General features: G+C 36.3%; 2 protein-coding genes across 8 annotated transcripts in view; one reads left to right on the top strand and one right to left on the bottom strand.

The window, feature by feature from the left end:
- Positions 1 to 21,773, top strand: part of LOC131434811 (UDP-glucosyltransferase 2-like) — a 235,984-nt gene that overhangs the window by 139,104 nt on the left and 75,107 nt on the right. For all 6 annotated transcript variants that reach the window (XR_009230392.1, XR_009230397.1, XR_009230395.1 and 3 more), the window contains one exon: positions 6,701 to 6,931. The gene's annotated coding sequence lies outside the window, so the exon portion shown is untranslated. The remainder of the gene's footprint in view (positions 1 to 6,700; positions 6,932 to 21,773) is intronic.
- The window catches only part of LOC131434813 (DNA-binding protein D-ETS-3), a 191,447-nt gene that overhangs the window by 125,186 nt on the left and 44,488 nt on the right, over positions 1 to 21,773 (bottom strand). The window lies entirely within an intron of this gene.

Genomic DNA, 21,773 nt, shown 5'->3' with positions numbered 1-21,773 from the left:
TCAGATAAGGCAACTTTTTAGGAAAAAGGTACAGCCAGAGGCAAAACTTGAACATGCGTTCTTTTATTCATTTCGTGCATTCGCTTCCACTATTTCCGCCATTCCGAACCACGGTATACACAGTTCTACAACAGCACCGAGTTGATACAGCGTACATCGAACTTGTTCACGGAACGACCGAAATTAGCTCTGTGCCTAATTCGTATTACTGTTTTTGAATTAGTTGATTTTAACAACAAAATTTTCAAAATAACTATGAAATTAGTTAGAATTGAGAATTTACTTTGCTGGAAAAAACTTTTACTTCTAGAGAATTTGTTTAGTTGGCGAATATCCTGGACAAAAACCAGCAATATTTCAATCCAACACGAAATTCTCATTGACAACTAATTTGTTATTAAAATCAGAAAATTTGTTTCTATTTATCTATCACCATCATTACTGAAGGACAGCACAAAGAACACAAAAATGAAATTGGTTTAATTAACAAGTTTATTAGCCAAAAACCCATGAGAAGTGTCAAAGCAAAACAATCCATTAAAAAGCTAAAAAGGGCAGTCTTGCTGAAACTGCTTGCAAATTGTTTTGATGTTTTTCGCATGTGTTACGATATATCCATATATAAATTTCTGATTCGATTTGTAAAAATGACGTAAACTCTTAGTGGAAAGTGTATTTATTCAGAATTTGTGCGCATTTGAAGCGATTGTGCGAAATAATGTTTTTACGCTGAACAGTGAAGTGAGTTTCGAATGTTGCACTCTAATTGTATATGTCAAATGATGTTTTTTGTATCTTCCAACCTTCCGGGCTACGCCGTCCGATGTATTACTTGTATACGGTTTTTGTTTTCAGAGTGCTCAAAGTTTTCAGTGAGAGAGTCGATTTCGCGAAGTCGAATGAAGAAAGCAGCGATTTAGAAGAAAAATTTTCAAAAAGAAGTTTATGTTTCGCTTATGTCTTTTTCTCCAATACAACATCGTATTTATACCTGCCAATATAGAAAAGACTACCGCGACTGAAATATTTTTCGGTAGTAGTGTGCCATCTAGTGGCTAGTAGTCATTACGGTGTTAACGTTTTTTTCGGTGACAGTGCGCCACATAGCTGCAAATTGCAGAAGCCAATTCAACCATTTATGTTGGTTGAAAACAACGTTTTAATTCTCTAATTCAACTAAAAAATTAGTTGAATGGAAATGAAGTGTGCCTTAGCTAAGAAATGACAGCACGTTGAATTGGTGAATTCAACTAAAAAAATAGCCATTGCAACAAATATTTTATTATTATTAAGGGAATCAGAAATAGAAAATCGAAATTAGCAAAAGTAAGATTTTTTTAGTTGTCTCAAAAAATAACTAACCAAAATCAGAAAATCAACTATTTTTTTCGCCAAAATGCTGAATACGGTCTATCCGTGTTCTAATCCTAGCAGTCTCACGATCGGCACCAATTATCTTCTCTGTTCATCACACACAACAGTTTTCTCACTCGATCCCTACTTTTCACTCCAGCTCTCGGTTGGATAGTGTATCCGCACGGAAAATAAACACTACCTATGGCTTGACTTTTAACTTAATTATGAGTTTCGAATCTTTTACTTCATTCGCTCTTTCGCGTCTGTTACCTTCTTTACTGGACCAGTCGCTGCTTGACATTTAAATTCTGAATATTGATTGTAGACACAAATTCCGGCTGGTTAATTCTCAATCCCATGCACTATTTAGATTATATCTAATTAAACGCTATTTAGCATTAATTTGATTTGTAGGAATCACAGGAGCCCAGCATTTTGCTTATTTTTATATTTATTATTTCATGCGCAACGTTTGAACGCTTGTTATTGTACGCGGTATTTGCTGGGTTCACCAGCCTAGAGAAATCCTGCACTCCTGTTACTTCTGTGTATTAAATTAAGCAAATAGTGTAATATCTTCTAAACAGTTACATGATACATTCAATATCCACAGCATGTTTTATCACTGCACCACCGCTCACCTCAATGAACATTATCATTTTCTGTGAAAATCTCTTTGAATGATTTGAATCATTTTATTATAATGTGTGAGTTTATGCAACATCACTACAGTGATATTGAAAAGGATGGGATTTTGCCCATAGGGGAGAGTCGGCTGCCTTGGATCACTCGTGTATCGAAAAGTGTAGAAGAAATAATTTTGAATTTTTTATTGTAAGAAATATGAGTAATTTCTGTGACCTCCATCCAAATTTCTTTAAAAAATATTTTATTACTTCAAAAGAAAAAAAAAACTCATTTTTCGGACGACAACGTAAATTTTGTGGTTTCAAGATCTATTATCATTAAATTGACAGAATATATGGTTTTGCCTTTCTCATAGGAAGGCTGTATAATCAATATGAAAACCGACTTTTTAGCCGAGGCCCAGAGGGCCGAGTGTCAAATACAATTCGACTCAATTCGTCGAGTATGCAAAATGTCTGTGTGTGTATGTATAGGTGTGTGTGTATGAAAGGTATAAAGTATGCACTCACTTTACTATGGTATGGATCTGACTTCTGGTGGTGACTGGTTTCGGAATTACAATGAAAAATGTACGAAAAGTTGTACAAAATATGCACTCACTTTTCTCCGTAGTGGCTAAACCGATTTTAACAAACTTAGACTCAAATGAAAGGAATAGTACCTTTCATTTGATTCTAAGTTTGTTAAAAGTCACTTTATACCTTTCACACACACTCCTATACACACACACATGCTCACACACAGACATTTTGCGTACTAGACGAATTGAGTCGAATTGTATTTGACACTCGGCCCTTCGGACCTCGGTTAAAAAGTCGGTTTTCATATTGATTATACAGCCTTCCCATGAGAAAGGTCCAATTGCGTTGTTTAAAATTTGTATGGATCTGACTTCCGGTTCCGGGATTACAGGGTGGTGAGAGAAAAAACTGCAAATTTATAATTAAAATGCCAGAGTGTGGAATTTTTAAATACCTTTCATTTTTCAGTTTTAAAAAATGTTAAGTAAAAAATGGTCTGCTTCCGACTCTACCCTACTCTCTTCGAGTGATCATAATTATCGTTGATTTTGCGAATCATAAAAATAGTTAGAATATCAGTGAAGCAAAGTGAGTGTGCAAAATGGTATTTAATAGCGACGCGTCAATTTGATGCGTCCCTGTGACAGCCGCTTCGTCGAAGGCCATTACGCTGGAAGAGTCATTTAGTTGAATCATACAATTGTTTAAATATCGTATTCAAAGCAAAGCCTTGGTATTACATTCCTGTAGCGGAATTTGCCCTTCTGTTTCAACAGACTTCGCCGCCGATTCAGACTGTACAGAACCATTGCATGACTGCACAGTGGTTTGAATCGACAAAAACGTGAATGTAATTCTCTAAGTGCTAAATCGTTGATCCGATATACATAGTTCCTTTGGAAAACTCATTCACAAAAATATACCTCGTGATTTGATCACAATAAAAAATGTGCAAAGGCTACTACGATAAAATTTCACTTCGACAACTTTTTTTCCTTAAGAGATAGAAAAACGATGTCTTCTACAAAGTTTTAGAACTTCTAACGAGAGAAAACTTTTCCGAAGAAGCTATAGGTCTAACGCAAAAAGTTTCGGATATAACATATGAAACATTTTCGTTTGAAACCACTTAAAATCATTTTTTGTACATAACTTTTTTGCAATTATTTTCAGTGTCTATTATGTTCGAGACAATTACTAACAACGTAAAATTACACATTTTTGTTGAAGACTTTGCACGGTTTGGCCTTTTGCTTAAATGGTTATTTAACATTTAAGATTTTGTATACACTATTTTTAACTACTAATAGGAAGCAGGGTCGCAGACCAAAAGGCACATACATATGGGGCATTCCACGCAAAATCAGCCATTCAAATTTTTTTTATCTATTTCAACTATTTTTTTCGGTAAAGAACTCGAAATATTTCAATATGGTACGTGGAATTTTTGAGATATGATTTTTTTAAATTTCGCGTTTTCAAAAAGGAGCCATTTTTCAACAGCTTGTACTGTAAAATCTAATAAAGATACAAAAATTCGTCCAAGACATGAAATGTGCGTCTTTTCTTAGCTTTCAAATAAGCGATTCCATAAAACAATCTTTAAAGTTAGTGTAATGAAAAACGTTAAAAATTAATAAACAAATAAAAAAAATTCAAACTTGGGCCTTTTTTTGTTGAAAAAAGAAGCCTTAAGGGTTTAGCTCAATCTTGGCAAAGTTTCAAAGTGGAAAGATCAATACTTTCGGAGCAGTGAATTTTTCAATTACGAATGTGTGCACCGTGTAGGCAGAAAGCGAATAAAATTGGGGCAAAGAATTTACGTTAGTATTAAAATAATGATGACATATAATTTTGGAAAACTTGCGAAAATGATGCAATTTTCACTATTCAGTTGTGAGGGAAAATTCGGCTGATGCTATAATGATCACAGATTCTGAATCCTCTGAGACTGATGGCAATGACGACAATGTGTCTATATTCAGCGACTATACAGAAGTAATTCTTACATTTACTTACATTATGACATTGCATTTCTCAAATTTTAAAATATTGATTGCCTTTTTAGAATGAACCATATTTGCCTTCCGGTTATCTTACCGAATTGAAACAAAAATTTCATGCTAAAGATGCACTAAATCGGAAAGAATGAGTGTGAAAAATGCTTTTTTTGGCAATGTAAAAAAAATTGGGCAATTTTAAAAAAAATCCACGTAGTTTTCATAAAGAATGAAGTAAAAAAAGTCACGCACAAACAATGGGTTATGAAACCAAAAACATGTTTGGAAAATATAACAACAGCCACTGATAAGTTTATCGAAATTTTTGCAAAGCTGCAAGAATATTTCTCAAGCATTCTTTCATTGCTCGAAAACAAACTTCATATTTACAAAATGTGAAAAAAAAATTTGAAGAGTGACGAAAGTTTAATAATTTGCGATTTTGCGGAAAATTACGCCTTCGTTATTCAAAACGCCATAACTGGCTTTCATTGGAACAACGACCAAAGGACTATATTCCCCATTGTTTTCTATTATAAAATGAACAGCAAAATCGATCATAAAACATTAGTAATTATTTCTGATTGCAAGAAACATGACGCTATAGCTGTGTATGTTTCTCTATCCACATATACGCATCTATTTTTCGACGGCGTTCCTCAGCAATTCAAAAATGTAACACACTTTGCGAATATTTTTCATCACGAGCATGATTTTCATCGTTTAGTACAGTGAAATTTTCATGCGACAGCTCATGGAAAAGGGCCATGTGACGGTGCTGGAAGAAATATCAAAAGAATGGCTCGTCGCGCAAGTTTACAAATTACTGCTCTAACCAATATTTCAGTCATATATAAATGTTCGGAAGATTATGTAAAAGCAGAGAAATTTCTTAAAAATCGTTTCAAAAATGTAAACCTATTTCTGGAACACAATCATTTCACTATGTTAAGCCGAAAGGAGACAAGGAATTAAAAAAGAAACTTTTCTCTTCCCAGGACACGTTTGAAGTATTGAGTTTTTGTAAACCAGAAAAACCAAATTGCAACTGTGCAAAAACTTTATGTCACCATTATTTAATTACTCTCGTAAATCCTTTGTCCCAATTTCACTCGTTTTCCGCCTGAAACGTTGCTAACAATAAACTGACAAGTTAAGCCCGTATCCGAGCGAATTGCGCTGCGGTACGCTCCGCGCGTGCGGCTCGCAATCGAAAAATTCTCTGCTCCGAAAGTATTGATCTTTCCACTCTGAAACTTTGCCAAGATTGAGTTAAACCCCTCAGGCTTCTTTTTTCAACAAAAAAAAAAGAAAAAAAATTAGGCCCAAGCTGAATTTTTTTTATTTGTTTATTAATTATTATTTTTTTCATTATATTAACTTTAAAGGTAGTTTTATGGAATCGCTTATTTGAAAGCTAAGAAAAAGAAGCACAATTCATGTCTTGGACGAATTTTTGTTTCTTTATTAGATTATACAGTATGGGCTGTTGAAAAAAGGTTCTTTTTTGAAAACGCGAAATTTCAAAAAATCATATCACGTATTTTTTTATTTCAATATGGTACGTGGAATTTTCGAGATTTCAAAAAAAATCATACCTCGAAAATTCCACATACCAAATTGAAATAAAAAAATACGTGTCGAATATTTTCGAATTTGTTCTCTAAATCATGAATGAATAAAGTAATTTAACAGAGGCAAATCTTGAGTTTTACTAATGCGAGAAACAAATATAAAGACAATCGAATCAGTAGTACAACTTCGATTCTGTTTGACTCTGAACGTTTCCCATCATCAGTGCACAGGATTCGCAAACTTAAGCGACTATTGTTTTTCAACAATTTTTATTTTCCACTTGATATTTGCCAAATTTACAATATTTGTTATTGTAACATTGTAGTTTCTCTCGGTTGTAGTGGCAACTCTTCAAATTTAGTTTTGACATCATAGAAATCCATAGAGATAAATTCGATACATCAGTCCTTTTAATTCTTCTATTCTACTGTAACCTGTACTACACTAAAGCAAATTTCTATTGCTATTATTCCATCGCTATTAGGTGCACTGGAAAAGAATGCAATAAGTGTGAAAAATTGAAATGATTGAATTCTCTGAGAGTATGAGCTTAATGTGCGAGTTTTGTTGATGGTTTTCTCTCATTGCACTCTCTTTCAGCGCACGAAGCGAGATTGTCGAGAGCGAATTTCAACGACGACTAGTCCACGTCATACCAATACATGCGCGAGCTTGGCGCTTCGTCGAAGCCGTAAAAATAAAAATATTCCATTGGGGACGAGTATAGCGTGATGCCTCTTACGCAGCCCACCTGAGTTCGATTCAAAACCCCGTTAACGGTGACGGAGGTTGACGTTGATATAGCTCACATCTTAATGACCGTTTCTCATTGTAAGTTTATTGTTTTTAAGAGTAAATACTACCTTGATCAAAAAGTTCCCGGAATTTATTCAGAAAATTAAAACTACAAGATTATTCATCGAAATCGATGTTGTCCCCTTCAAAGTACTCCCCATCGACTGTAACACACTTATGTCAGTGCTTGATTCAACCCCCGAAACATTTTTTATATTCAGTTTTTTGTATGGCCGTCAGTCATCTGCGATTTATCCATAATCTCATCTCGGGTGCTGAAACGCGTTACACGGAGAGTTTTCTTGAGTCGAAAAAGTTGCATTGTGTAACGGTGCGTTATCGTGGTGCAAGATTCACGAGTTGTTTTCCCACAAATCTGGTCTTTTTCGGTGAATTGTTTGACGCAAATGTCTCATAACGTCCAAATAATACTCTTTGTTGGCGGTCTGGCCTTGTGGAAGGAACACCCTTGTAATCAATGAAAACTGTGAGCATCACCTTCTTTTTCGATTGAAAATGATGTGGTTTTTTCGATCGCGGCTCATTTACTCAATTTATGTCTGGATTGCGTGTCATACTCGTAAATCCACGTCTCGACTCCAGTACGAATCCATTATATGCATGTTGGCTCAGATTCGGCCTTGAGAATCATGTCTTTTGCAATATCAACGCTGTCCCTTTTTTCATGAAATTTAGGTAAAATTGTACAAAATTGAGGACCCACAAAACTCAGATGTACTCAATACAGTGTGATTTTTACAAATGTCCAGGTATCAAGCTGAAAATTTTATAGAATATCAATCACAGATGTGACAACCTAAAACAAAATAAAATAAAACCTAATCGGGTGACAGAGAGCGCCACACGGTGGTGATTCCGGGAACTTCTTGATGAAGATAGTAGAAGATTTCCATAACTTTGGAATATGAAAACAAATTATGATTTCAATTTCTAAAATTTTAAGGATGACTAGCTAATTCGAAAATGAGCAACGTCCTTTTAGGAGTGCTACGCGAGTATGGGCAGTGCATCACCAGTAAAAATATTTAAAATTAGTAGAAAATTAATTTATCACTCAACGTGTCAAACAGTAATGCTCTCCAAAGAATTTAAACTGAACAGTATTAAAAAATCAAGTGTTAAAAATATCATGTACACTTTGGTTGTGTTCGCCGAATATGAAACGTATATAGTAAAATATCGGATCATGTCTAAGTACAACGGAATTGAATTGAAATTTTCCAAAAGCTGACTAAAGAATAGACGACATTAATCGGTTCACATATTGAAAACTGATGTCGGTTTGAATTGACTTGTCGAACATTTATGGCAACATCGTGTCAAGTTTATCGATGTGCAATAAAGAATTAGAGTAGGATATTTTGAATAACGTCTCTGATCAAAGCAATATAAAAAATAAAATCCAGTTCGTTGATCACCCTGACATGCTCTTCAAACAATAGTGGAAGCCGACCGTCACATCCTTTGAAAAGGAAGTCTTTTTACTACCAATAGCCCGTGTGATATTTTCGGTACAATACAAACCACTTTCTTGGTGGGTGGAGGAAAGGGCCCCGTTGACTGGTAGTGGAACTGATGGCTATCATGATGCAAATCCGGTCGCTGTCTCGGTTACATTACACTGGGCTACCTATGAACGACATTTTCGTATTTTTATATCGGCCTCGCTGCCAATTCGTGGCTGCTAATGGCTTGCTGATGTGTTTATTGTTAGCGGAGGGATATAAAAACGCACATTCGCATTTCCCTCTCCTATGTCAGGGGGAAAATTTTGGCGGTAAGCTATGTCAGAGAGGAAACAAGTCGATAACTGAAAGCTAGGACTGTAATTTAGAGGGTGTAGTCTATTGAATCGCTTAATTGGCGTGAATGTACATGTTTGCTATCACTATATTACTTAGGAAAACATGTTTATTTTTAGCTCATAAAATCATAAGTAAAAAAATGATCGACTTACCATTTTACTGAAACTGATTTCAATTCATTTCAACTTTAGAATAATTTTTCACTACCTTTCATTTTTCTCTTTAAGCTCATATAAAAAGAAAATTTACTTTCGAATGAAAATGCCACCCTTTTGAATAGCAAAGCGCATGCAAAGATATTCTATTCAAATAAAGTATGCTTTTTTACTTCCCCCCAGCCATTCGCGAAAATAGTTCTTTTGTGTACCCAACCCGGTCTTAAACATTGGTTTCTTCTTTTATTACCATAAAAAAATCCACCACAAGTCGACGAAGAATTTTTATTATTTCAATTTTTGGCAATTCTCCTAATTTGAATAACAGAAGCCAAGAATATAGGTGCTATCATCGCTGGCTTAGCTGGTCATAGCAGTTTTTTTGTTCAACCGGCTGGAACAAATGAAGGAATTCATTACCTCAATGAAGCCATAAATATTGCTACCGAAAACTACGGCTATAGAATTTGAATGCGATTCTCAATTTGCTTTTCGGTCGCTATTATAAATATTGCTGAAATGTTGGAGTAATTGTTTGTGCACATATATTGGAACGAATGTTTTTTCCTGGATTTGAATTAATTACGGCGAATAAGTAAAAATCTTTATTTATAGATTTCCGCGAACAAAAAACTCTGTTTTTCCATTACTGTGCATTAGACTTTTGTATGCTATATCGATGCGTTTAATTGTACCGATTTTTCATCTAACAAGCTACTATCGTTAAAGTTAGTACATGAAACGACGAGCAAATGATTGATCCAATATTTGTTGAAAATTAACCTCACTCCTAATTGTTTGGATTCGTTTGGAGTTACAAAATAGTGCTATTTGCTTATTCAAATATTTCGTATGTATGTTAATGCTATTCCAAAAAGGAAGGAAAGATAAATAGTTATTAATTTATTACTTGAGCAAGGAATTTCAAAAACAATGCCTAAAAACTATTAATTGACATTCATGTTAACATTACCCATATAGATGACTTATATAATTAGGACAGAAATCTGAATTTATTAAATTTTGCCACCAATGTTCCGAATACAAATTCTTGATAAATTTCTCTAAAGTAGAAATGAATTAAAATCAGTTAAAGTGAAATAGTAAGTCGATTTTTTTTACTTTAGATTTTTTGAGATAAAAATAAGCATGTTTTCCGAGGTAGTATAATTCATATCAACATTATGTGTGTTTTAAAATCATTTTTAATTTAGCATTAAAGCAGTTTTAGTTTTTGCAGTTTAATCTTTTAGTGCTCATAGATTTCATATCTTCGTGTCTTTTCAGTAATTTTTTGTAAGACAAAACATTTGCCGGTTCAGTTTGTTATTAGAGTATCGATACTTTCTATTCCGTTAACGGCTAAGCATCGCTATCTTATTCAAAAAATCTGTGTAACTAAAATTGGTTTGCTTGTTGTGTTTTACATTTTTTTATTAATATAAAAAATAGGTATAGAATTCGCTCAAACTTTAGAAAATTTTTTCTAGGCCCGAAGGGCCGAGTTTCATATACCAATCGATTCAGCTCGACGAAAGGAACAAATGTCCGTGTGTGTATGTGTGTGGGTCTGTATGTGTGTTGCCAACAAAGAGGTCGAGATCTCAGAGATGGCTGGACCGATTTTGATCAAACTTGCTTCAAATGAAAGGTCTTCCCGTCACGCTATTGAATGGTTTTGAGATCGGATGTTTACTTTTTGAGTTATACGAAGTTTTATGTCAAAATTTTCAGTTCTTTGACAACTGACTTTCACTATATCAGGAATGTTAGTTTGGGCGTGCATCCGCTACATGGAATGCAACATGCTTACCAGCGTGGAAAGTCCACTACAACCCTATTACATGATGTTGTGTACAACATTGAAAAAGCTTTCTCACAAAAGCAATCTTGCTTGGGAGTTTTCCTAGATATTGAAGGTGCCTTTGATAACGTGTCTTTCAATTCAATTCTGGAAGCAGCCCGTGGTCATGGCATACCTTCAAGTATCACAAATTGGATACACGCAATGCTTAGTAATCGACTTCTTTGTTCATCGCTTCGGCAAGCAGAGATTAGAAAGCTGAGTGTCTGTGGGTGTCCTCAAGGTGGTGTACTATCCCCACTTTTATGGAACCTAGTCGCTGATGGTTTGTTAAGGAAACTTAATAACCTTGGATTTCCGACTTATGGTTTTGCCGACGATTATCATATATTGATGACCGGTATAAGCATTAACACTCTCTTTGATTTAATGCAGCAAGCCCTGCGATCTGTTGAACAATGGTGTTGTCAAGTTGGATTATCTGTAAATCCGGGCAAAACATCAATGGTGCTTTTCACTCATCGTAGGATAATCACAGGAGCTCGTCCGTTGCAGTTCTTTGGTTCAGAGGTGACTGTGGTCGATCAAGTTAAATACGTCGGGGTTATTCTTGACTCAAAACTGAATTGGTCTGCTCACATTGACTTCAGAATTAAAAGAGCTTGCATGGCTTTCGGCCAATGCAGACGAGCTTTTGGAAAATCATGGGGACTCAAACCCAGATATCTTCATTGGATCTACACAACTATTGTTAGACCAATTTTAGCATATGGATGTCTTGTATGGTGGCAGAAAGGAGAAGTCGCGACAGTTCAGTCAAAGCTAAATCATCTCCAAAGGATGGTCCTAATGGCGATCACAGGAGCATTCACGACAACTCCTACTGCTGCTCTAGAGGCGCTACTGTGTATTAAACCACTACATGTGTTCCTTAAACAAGAAGCATTATCTTGTGCACACCGTCTTAGGGTTACAGGGCTTTGGAACAGTAACCCATTAGATTATGCTACCAGCCACACTCGCTTGTGGTCTCAAATGGTTACGTGGGATGAGTATTTACTCGCTCCTAGTGACCTAACTCTCACATGCAGTTTTCCTTTCAAAACATTCAATGTGAGCTATCCTCTTCGTGAGGAATGGTTGTCTGGTTGTCTGGAACGACAACTTGATGAACACATAGTTTGTTATACGGACGGTTCTCTGTTGAATGGTCGTGCTGGTGCTGGTGTCTACTGTCGTGAAATGAGGCTGAAGCAGTCTCATTCACTTGGTAGATACTGTACTGTGTTTCAAGCAGAAATCTACGCGATTCTGTGTGGAGTACAATCGGCACTTCAGCAGAGGATCTGTGGTAAGCGAATTTATTTTTGTTCCGACAGTCAGGCAGCCTTAAAAGCACTCAGTTCGAATGACTCACGGTCGAATCTAGTGATCGCATGTCGAACTCAAATTGAAGACCTCAGCATTTCAAATGCTGTTTACTTCTTATGGGTACCCGGCCATTCTGGTATTACTGGAAATGAATGGGCTGATGAGTTGGCTAGAGCTGGTGCAACGAATGATTTCGTTGGTACTGAACCAGCTTTACCACTTTCAACTAGTTGGATAAAGCACAAGATTCGTTCCTGGGCTGCATCCAAACATGCCAGCTACTGGCGCAGCTTGCAAACTTGCGCTCAGACAAAAGCATGTAACTGTCCCGCATTGACGCAGCTACGTATCCGGGTTTTTGGTTCTCCATACACGGTTGAGTCTGTGTATGCGGAGCTAAAATTGAAGGATATTCTCTCGTTTCTCACCCAATGTGGTAAGGAGCTATAGTCAGCAGGGTTCATCGTTCTTCCTGGAGTCAATGAATCCCTTCTGTATTCACCTTAAATAGGGTTTAGCAGATTGTTTGGCATCCTTTGGGGGGTACCGAATTTACTTCTGCTCGTACATACTGCGAATCGTTCTGCATTCTTCCGGGAGTGCAGAATGGTGTCGCTTTTGTAAGATCTCTAAATCCTCTCGGGGGTTGGAGGTTTTATTAACAGCAGACTGTTCGGGACCTCGTAGAGGTTCAGAATTTACTTCTGCTTCCACTAAATGTGATCCTCAGCAGATTGTTCAGCATCCCTTAGGGGTGCAGAATTTACTTCTGCTTTTGCTCCTAGTCCAACCCTTACCATTTCCTTTCAATCCTTTTCTCTTATATATCGGGAAAATGATGCTAAAAACAAATTGATGGCAAGGCACAAATCTCCAAATATCAAGGGGAACGTGCCATTTGAGCCAATTTGTTCTGATTCCTGATTCCTGAAGCATCGCTATCTTATTCAAAAAATCTGTGTAACTAAAATTGGTTTGCTTGTTGTGTTTTACCTTTTTTTATTAATATAAAAAATTGGTATAGAATTCGCTCAAACTTTAGAAAATTTTTGCTAGGCCCGAAGGGCCGAGTTTCATATACCAATCGATTCAGCTCGACGAAAGGAACAAATGTCCGTGAGTGTATGTGTGTGGGTCTGTATGTGTGTTGCCAACAAAAAGGTCGAGATCTCAGAGATGGCTGGACCGATTTTGATCAAACTTGCTTCAAATGAAAGGTCTTCCCGTCACGCTAATGAATGGTTTTGAGATCGGATGTTTACTTTTTGAGTTATACGAAGTTTTAGGTCAAAATTTTCAGTTCTTTGACAATATTTGTCACAATTGACCTTGCAAACAGAAGTTTCAGTTTTCTGACTTAGATTCCGCACGGTAAAAGCTGTCCAACCAGCCATAGATTGTTAGAATCCGTCTATTTTTAACGGAGATATCGATATTTTTGTGTAAGCGACTTTTCTCCCTATTCCTGCAGTAGGAGTTTTGAGCGCTGTATGACAAAGCAATGCTTGGGAGCAACGTGAAACGCGATTTTTTATACTGTTACATACAATTGTTAACTAATACCAAAAAGCATCCTTTTTCATGACACTTTTCCTCTGACCGATTTTAGCACGCTTCGTTTCTGGCAACATAATCGTTAGAATACGACATATGTAAACCAGATGATGGCAGCATTTTCGAATTGAAAGCAATTCCATAATTATATTGATTTAAATTACTTACATGCTGAAAGAACATAACATCCATATACCATACGAATCAGTTCGCCGAGATCAGCAAATGCGTGTGTGATAAATAATTTCACTCAATTTTCTTGGAGATGACACAACCGTTTTCTACAAACTCAGATTCATATGAAAAGTCGTATGCTCCCAAGCAAGGTTCTGAAATACATTTGGATCCGACTTCTGATTTCGGAACTACAGGATGATATGTGAATCGAAATTAAAATTCTGTAACTTATTTTTCTCGTAGATGGCTGAACCGATATAAGATTCAAATGAAATTTAAGAACTATCTAAGATTCTAATGGAAAGTCTGGCTTTTAGTTAGATCCAACTTCCGGTTTAGGGGATACATTGTGATTAGTATAAAAATGTATATTTCACATAAATTAATTAGATTCATTGGGTTTGCAGATTTGGATAGTCGATAACTAAATAAACTTATTTCAGTTTTAGCGGTATTCTGTTTTAACGGTATTCAGTTTTCGATTCGGAAAGTATTCTAAAATTTAATTCGCACCACGATTTCTCAAAGATGTCTAAACTGATTTTCAAATATTTTGAATCAAATGTAAACTGTACAGCTTCTCAGGCCAAATCGAATTTCAAAACTATAATTCAAATTAAAGGATTTATGGTCGCATAGAAAATTAATAAATTTTGTTGAATTCTGAATTCTGATTCTGGAGTTACAGGGTGATGAGTTTTTAAAATTCAAACTGACAATCAAAAACCCTTCTTAATCCATCTAGTGGTGTGATAATGCCTTTCTCTTCTTTCACAACAGTCTCATGAAAATATGTTTCATACTTTTATTAAATAATTTTGGATACTAATTTTGACACCAATTGATTCAAATTGATTCGAGTAGTTCACAAAAGCATGCTTCAGTGTTTATGTCACACAGTCAGCATCATTTTTCCAAACTAGTGCTTGACATTTGCGATGCCTCATACAAATGAGAACAGTGATGCTAATCTAAAAAAGTTTGTTAAAATCGGATCAGCCATCTCTGAGAAAATTGAGCGCGTTCAAATACAACGCTTTTTGTCGGTTACGTCACTTATACAATCATATCTTCGGAACCAAAACTCACAGCCATTTGATCTTCGAACTTGATCAATGGTCCGACAGTAGCTTTCAAACGAGCCCGAGTTTGTTAAAATCGGTTCAGCCATCTCTGAGAAATTTGAGCGCGTTCAAATACAACGCTTTTTGTCGGTTACGTCACTTATACAATCATATCTCCGGAACCAAAAGTCACAGCCATTTGATCTTTGAACTTGATCAATGGCCCGACAGTAGCTTTCAAACGAGCCCAAGTTTGTTCAAATCGGTTCAGCCATCTCTGAGAAAATTGAGCGCGTTCAAATACAACGCTTTTTGTCGGTTACGTCACTTATACAATCATATCTCCGGAACCAAAAGTCACAGCCATTTGATCTTCGAACTTGATCAATGGCCCGACAGTAGCTTTCAAACGAGCCCAAGTTTGTTCAAATCGGTTCAGCCATCTCTGAGAAAATTGAGCGCGTTCAAATATCTTCGAAAAGTGCACATACATACACACACACACACACACACACATACATACACACACACACACACAGACATTTTCCGATCTCGACGAACTGAGTCGAATGGTATATAACACTATGGGTCTCCGAGGCTCCGTTCGAAAGTCGGTTTTTCCAGCAATTCTAATACCTTTCTATAGAGAAAGGCAAAAAGGTTCAAAGTTGGACTCAAAACTATTGCAATTTGTTCATCATATTAATTTATGGTAATACAAATCGTTATGCTGGTTTCTGAATACTGACTCGGAAGTACCATAAATAATGTATGTATGTATGTGTGAAGCCACCATCAGTTCAAGGCATTGCCAATGTATGCGGGTAGATTTACAGTAGATCCGAATTTGATTATCAGATAGCTTTCATATAATTGCTGTTAAGAAGGTCAAAATGGGTTTTGAGAACCCGGCGCCTTCCAGCAAGAACATCCGACCATATAATAAAGAATTTCGCTGTACCAGCTTAAACCCGTCTGATGGTTTGTTTGTTAGAAGGGTGCGCCTTACTCATTTCAGACCTTCAGGGAGAAACACAACGCTTCCCCCGCGTGACTCAGGTTGGCAATCCACTCCATCATCCAGTCATTCACTTGTAAGATACCCTGATGCACTTCCTGCCCCTCCCCGTTGTCGATATACTTGAGCATAATACAATACAATACAATATAATATAATATAATATAATATAATATAATATAATATAATATAATATAATATAATATAATATAATATAATATAACATAATATAATATAATATAATATAATATAATATAATATAATATAATATAATATAATATAATATAATATAATATAATATAATATAATATAATATAATATAATATTATAATATAATAAAATATAATATAATATAATATATCACATCCAAGCTAGTACAAACTTTTTTAAAAAGCATTCAAGTGAAAATCCTTAAAAAATCATCGTTGCACATGACTTTGCACGTATGAATGTCTGTTGGATATTTGTTCTCTGTGATATAACATAATATAAAATAATATAATATAATATAAGATGATATAACACAGCATAATATACAGGGTCCGGTACTCGAAGTGTAACCAATTAAAAAGGCCATACATTCAGTTTGGAAAATTACTTTTACTTAATTCAAAGTACAAAATGTGTAAAAATAATACAAAATTCAGAATCAATTCACTTTTGCTCGATATGACCACCTTTTGCCTTGACTTGATGACTTGAGAGAGCGAAGGAGTTGCTTCGTTTGGCCGAATGTGATATGCAGGTATTTTGGCTCACTCGCGGACAATAACTTTTTTCAGATCCTCGAGACTGGTGTATCTTTTAGTTCGGACTTTGCTCTCCAAAATGGCCCAAAGAGAATAATCCATTGGATTCGCATCTGGTGAATTCGAGAGCCATTGTGTGGACGTGATGAAGTTCGGAACGTTGTTTTTCAGCCATTCTTGGTTCACTCGAGCTTTGTGAGACGGTGCCGAGTCCTGCTGAAACGTCCATGGTCTGCCACTGAAATGTTTGTCTGCCCACGGCTTCAAAGCAACCTCCAGAATACTTTCCCGATAATATGTCGCATTTACCTTGACGCCAGGCTCGATGAAAACGATTGGAGAGCGCCCATCTGCGGTTACAGAGGCCCAAACCATTATCTGTTGCGGGTGCTGCCTCCTGGTGGCCAATCGATGACTCAAATTCTCGTATGAACGGTCGGTCAAGTAAACCCTATCGTTTTGAGAGTTTACGAATTGCTCAATTGGAAAAATATTCTCGTCAGAAAATACAATGTTCGGAAATTGACCGCTTTCGGCCAAACGAAGCAACTCCTTCGCCCTCTCAAGTCATCAAGTCAAGGCAAAAGGTGGTCATATCGAGCAAAAGTGAATTGATTCTGAATTTTGTATTATTTTTACACATTTTGTACTTTGAATTAAGTAAAAGTAATTTTCCAAACTGAATTTATGGCCTTTTTAATTGGTTACACTTCGAGTGCCGGACCCTGTAATATAATTTAGCACAATATAATATAACATAATACAATATAACACAATACTTATAATATAATATAATATAATACAATATAATATGATATAATGCAATGCAGTATAATACCATACAACATAACAAAATATAATATAATAAGATAATATATGAAATTATATGCTATGATACAATCTATAACAGTTGATTTCGCAGAGTAAGTTATGCTCTTCTTTCGTCGCAGTACTGCAGGAAATATAACATATCTTTTTAATAACAATAATAATTATAATAATAGTAGTATTAATAATAATAATAACAAATATATATAATACAATGTAATATAATTCAATTCAATATATAACAAATAATGCAACAAACAACATGTTGCAATATACTATGATAAAGTACTTTAGGATGGGCTTCAAACTACAATCCATTTCGCACCCTCTCATTCTGCTACTAACGCAGAAGGCGATAGCACCCAGTCGACGCCGTTCTATTGACCAAATGTCATCATAGACACACGGGGAGGCATGAGATAGGAACTTGTGAGGACTTAGTTATCTCACCATTTGACCACCCTCTGGAAGTACCATAAATAATGACGAAAAACTCTGAAGTTAAACTTACTTAATGTTCAATCGATTGTCACACGTTTTGGTTCAAATTCAATCCGATTTGCAGATTCGACATTACAGGGTAAGTGATTAAATTCTCAAACTGCCGCTTAAAACGACGCTCATTGAAATAATGTCATGAGAACTAAAACACCGAAGAATATTCATGCAAAAACACATGCGGATTGATAAAAAATGGTATCATCTCACTGATAGGTAGATTAAGCAAGTACAAGATAGCAGCAACTGGTACTATATAACAAGATTTTTACCTAACGAAACAGTACAAAATATTATACACTATGTTCAAACCAGACTTAGGTGTGACAGTAGTCTAATCGAATGCTTAAAACTCGTCCGCCAGAGTATCGATCGACCGCTCTCATTCATATCGTTTAAGCTGCGGGTCCCTAGCGATTTCGAAAATTTAATAACTTCTCCGGACTTCTGGCCATCCGGTGTGTCTATTGCTCCTTTTTTAGAGCAAGCACCCCTACGCAGACCGAATGCATCACGACCTCCACCACGACAACAAAATGTATACAACTACACCCAAGTACAATCTCCTCGATCATTCCCAATCATTTCTCAATCGATCCGTCGTCCCTACCCTCGCTCACCGGTACAGTACCCTCCAATGCCTTATCAGTATCCAACTCGACAAAGCCAAACACTTGTTTAGGAATCTACTATCAAAATATCGGAGGAATGAATAGCTGTATCGATCATTACCGTTTAGCTTGCGCTGATCGTGCCTATGACATATACATATTCATCGAAACCTGGCTGAACAGTAGCACACTATCAAAGCAAATTTTTGGAAATGCGTATTCGGTATACAGGCAAGATCGGAACGAACTAAATAGCTTTAAAAAAAGCGGCGGCGGAGTTCTGTTGGCCTGTCGCTCAAATTTTCATTCTCGTTCGCTACATGTTCCGAACTGTACTAGTGTTGAACAGTTATGGGTTGCTCTTACACTAAAAAATTGCACACTTTTTATCTGTGTAATTTACATACCGCCTGATCGCATCAACGATATGGAATTGATTCAGCAACATTTGAATTCGCTCTTGCTAGTTACTAACCAAATGGAATTGAACGATAAGTTAATGATTCTAGGCGACTTCAATTTATCTGGTGTTAATTGGATTCGCTCCGTTTCCAATTATTTGTATCCAAATGCTGACTCCTTGAATAGCAATGTTTATCATAGACTACTGGACGACTATAACACTGCTGGTCTAGTTCAATTGAATGATCATTACAACAGCAATCATCGCCTTCTGGATCTATGTTTTGCCAGTCAGGAGCTTTTGAATTTCTGTTTAGTTGATGCAGCCCCCGAACCGCTGGTTAAACTCTGTCGTCATCACCCACCTCTCCATATTTCTTTAATGGAATCTTCGCCACTAATATTTAACACTACATCAGAATCTACCTATTACAACTACAAGAAAGGTAACTTCGAGGCGATGAATAGGTTTCTGTTATCACTTGATTGGTGTTCGCTATTATCGGACAACGACTGCAACATCGCTGCCACAGTTTGGACGAATATTGTGCTTTATGCAATTGACCAGTTCGTTCCAAAGAAAACGTGTCGTCAACAAATTTATCCTCCCTGGTCAAACTCACTTCTAAAACGCTATAAACGTGAAAAAAGGTCTACCTTAAAAAAACTTACAAAGCATCCTTCTCTTCAACTAAGATCACATTATGTGTTTGTTAACAACCGTTATAAACGACTGAATAAGGCGCTTTACTATAACTACCAACGCAACATCCAAAATAATCTTAAAGATAATCCCAAACTTTTTTGGAACTATGTCAACGATCAGAGGAATGAATCGGGATTACCAACTCATATGGTTTTTGGTGAACTGGATGCTTCGACCCCTTCTGGTATTTGTGACCTATTCCGCAGCTACTTTAGCAGTGTTTTCTCCAAAGAAACTTTGTCTACGCAGGATATTCTCTTGGCCACCAGCAATGTTCCACTCCGTTCATCGTTTGGTCCTCATCCTACGATTACGACTGCTGACGTTAACAATGCATTTTTGAAACTGAAATCATCATTAAGTTCCGGCCCTGATGGTATTCCGTCATTAGTGTTGAAAAAATGCTGCAGAAGTCTTCTTGTACCTTTGACAAAACTGTTCAACCTATCTCTCCAGCTTGGATCTTTTCCCGAATCTTGGAAAAACTCTTACGTTTTTCCCGTTTATAAGAAAGGGGATAAATCCCTTATTTCAAACTATCGAGGAATTGCTGCATTATGTTCAGTTTCAAAACTATTTGAAATAATAATCCTGGACTTCATAACTCACAACTGCTCCAGTTACATATCTGATACTCAACACGGTTTCATGCCTAAACGGTCTACGTCTACAAATCTTGTTCTATATACATCATATATCATTCGATCTATGCAAGCGCAACATCAAGTTGATGCCATCTATACAGATTTCACTGCTGCATTCGACAAGATTAACCATGAAATAGCAATTGCAAAGCTCGACAGGCTTGGATTTAGCGGCCCTTTTCTCAATTTGATGGAATCATATCTGACTGGTCGTAGTATGACCGTGAAAATTGGTGACTGCATTACTACATCATTCATCGTGAGCTCTGGCGTTCCTCAGGGAAGCCATCTAGGACCATTCATATTTCTGCTATATCTAAATGATCTGAATTTCGCATTGCATTGTATGAAGCTATCATTCGCCGACGATTTCAAGCTGTTTCATCTCATCAAAGATCTGAAAGACTCAAATTTCTTGCAGTCACAGCTGGATGTATTTTCCAACTGGTGCAACGTCAACAGAATGGTCCTGAACGCCTCTAAATGTTCCGTTATCTCTTTCTCTCGTAAACGAACCACGATCACGTATGATTACACTATTTCGCAAGCTGTACTAAAACGGGAGACATCAATTAAGGATCTAGGTGTGTTATTGGATTCAAAACTTAGTTTCAAATGTCACATAGAATATACTCTCTCTAAGGCATTCAAGATGCTAGGTTTCATCTTTCGCATCTCAAAGAATTTCAATAACATATACTGCCTGAAATCGTTATATTGCGCTCTAGTTCGTTCTACACTGGAGTATGCTGTTGTTGTTTGGGCACCATATTACCAAACTGATAAGCTGCGCATTGAAACTGTTCAGCGCAAGTTCATTCGTTTTGCTTTGCGTCGCCTGCCCTGGAGAGATCCCTTGAATCTCCCAAGCTACGAAGATCGTTGTAGGCTCATACACCTCGATTTGCTATCTGTCCGCCGTGATACATTGAAAGCTGTTTTCGTCGCGGACCTCATCCAATCTCGAATTGATTGTGCAGATCTCCTACAACAGCTAAATTTTGACATTCATCGGCGTAATTTGCGGTTTAATCCCTTTCTCAGAATTCCTCGTGCTAGAACTAACTATGGCTTTAATGAACCGTTTTCGAGTATGTGTCGCGTATTCAATACTTGCTCTAATGAATTTGATTTAAATCTATCTCGTAACACCATTAAAACCCGTTATCTCCGATTTTTTCCCCGCTAGTTTTATTTAGATAATTAGACGATATCAATAGTTGTTAGCTAGCTTTGTAGTTTAAATAAGGGTAATTTAAGATTTCGTTATGTATCAGTTGGACAAATGTTATCTGTTGATACAAAGATGAGAAGGTTTTATGCCTGCTGGAGAAGGAGAACAAAGATCTCAGCTCCAGCGGGCTTTTCCCTTGCTCCTAAAAAATAAAAAAATAAAAAATAAAAATAAGCACTTTTTTTTGTTTTTAAATGATTGATAGTTTAATCATTGAAACTAGTATTTTTAGGACTT

This window comes from Malaya genurostris, chromosome 3, assembly GCF_030247185.1.
Source record: "Malaya genurostris strain Urasoe2022 chromosome 3, Malgen_1.1, whole genome shotgun sequence".
NCBI classification, from domain to species: Eukaryota; Metazoa; Arthropoda; class Insecta; order Diptera; family Culicidae; genus Malaya; species Malaya genurostris.
Note: the sequence above shows the minus strand (reverse complement) of the source record. Positions and strands in the feature narration are given on the sequence as shown.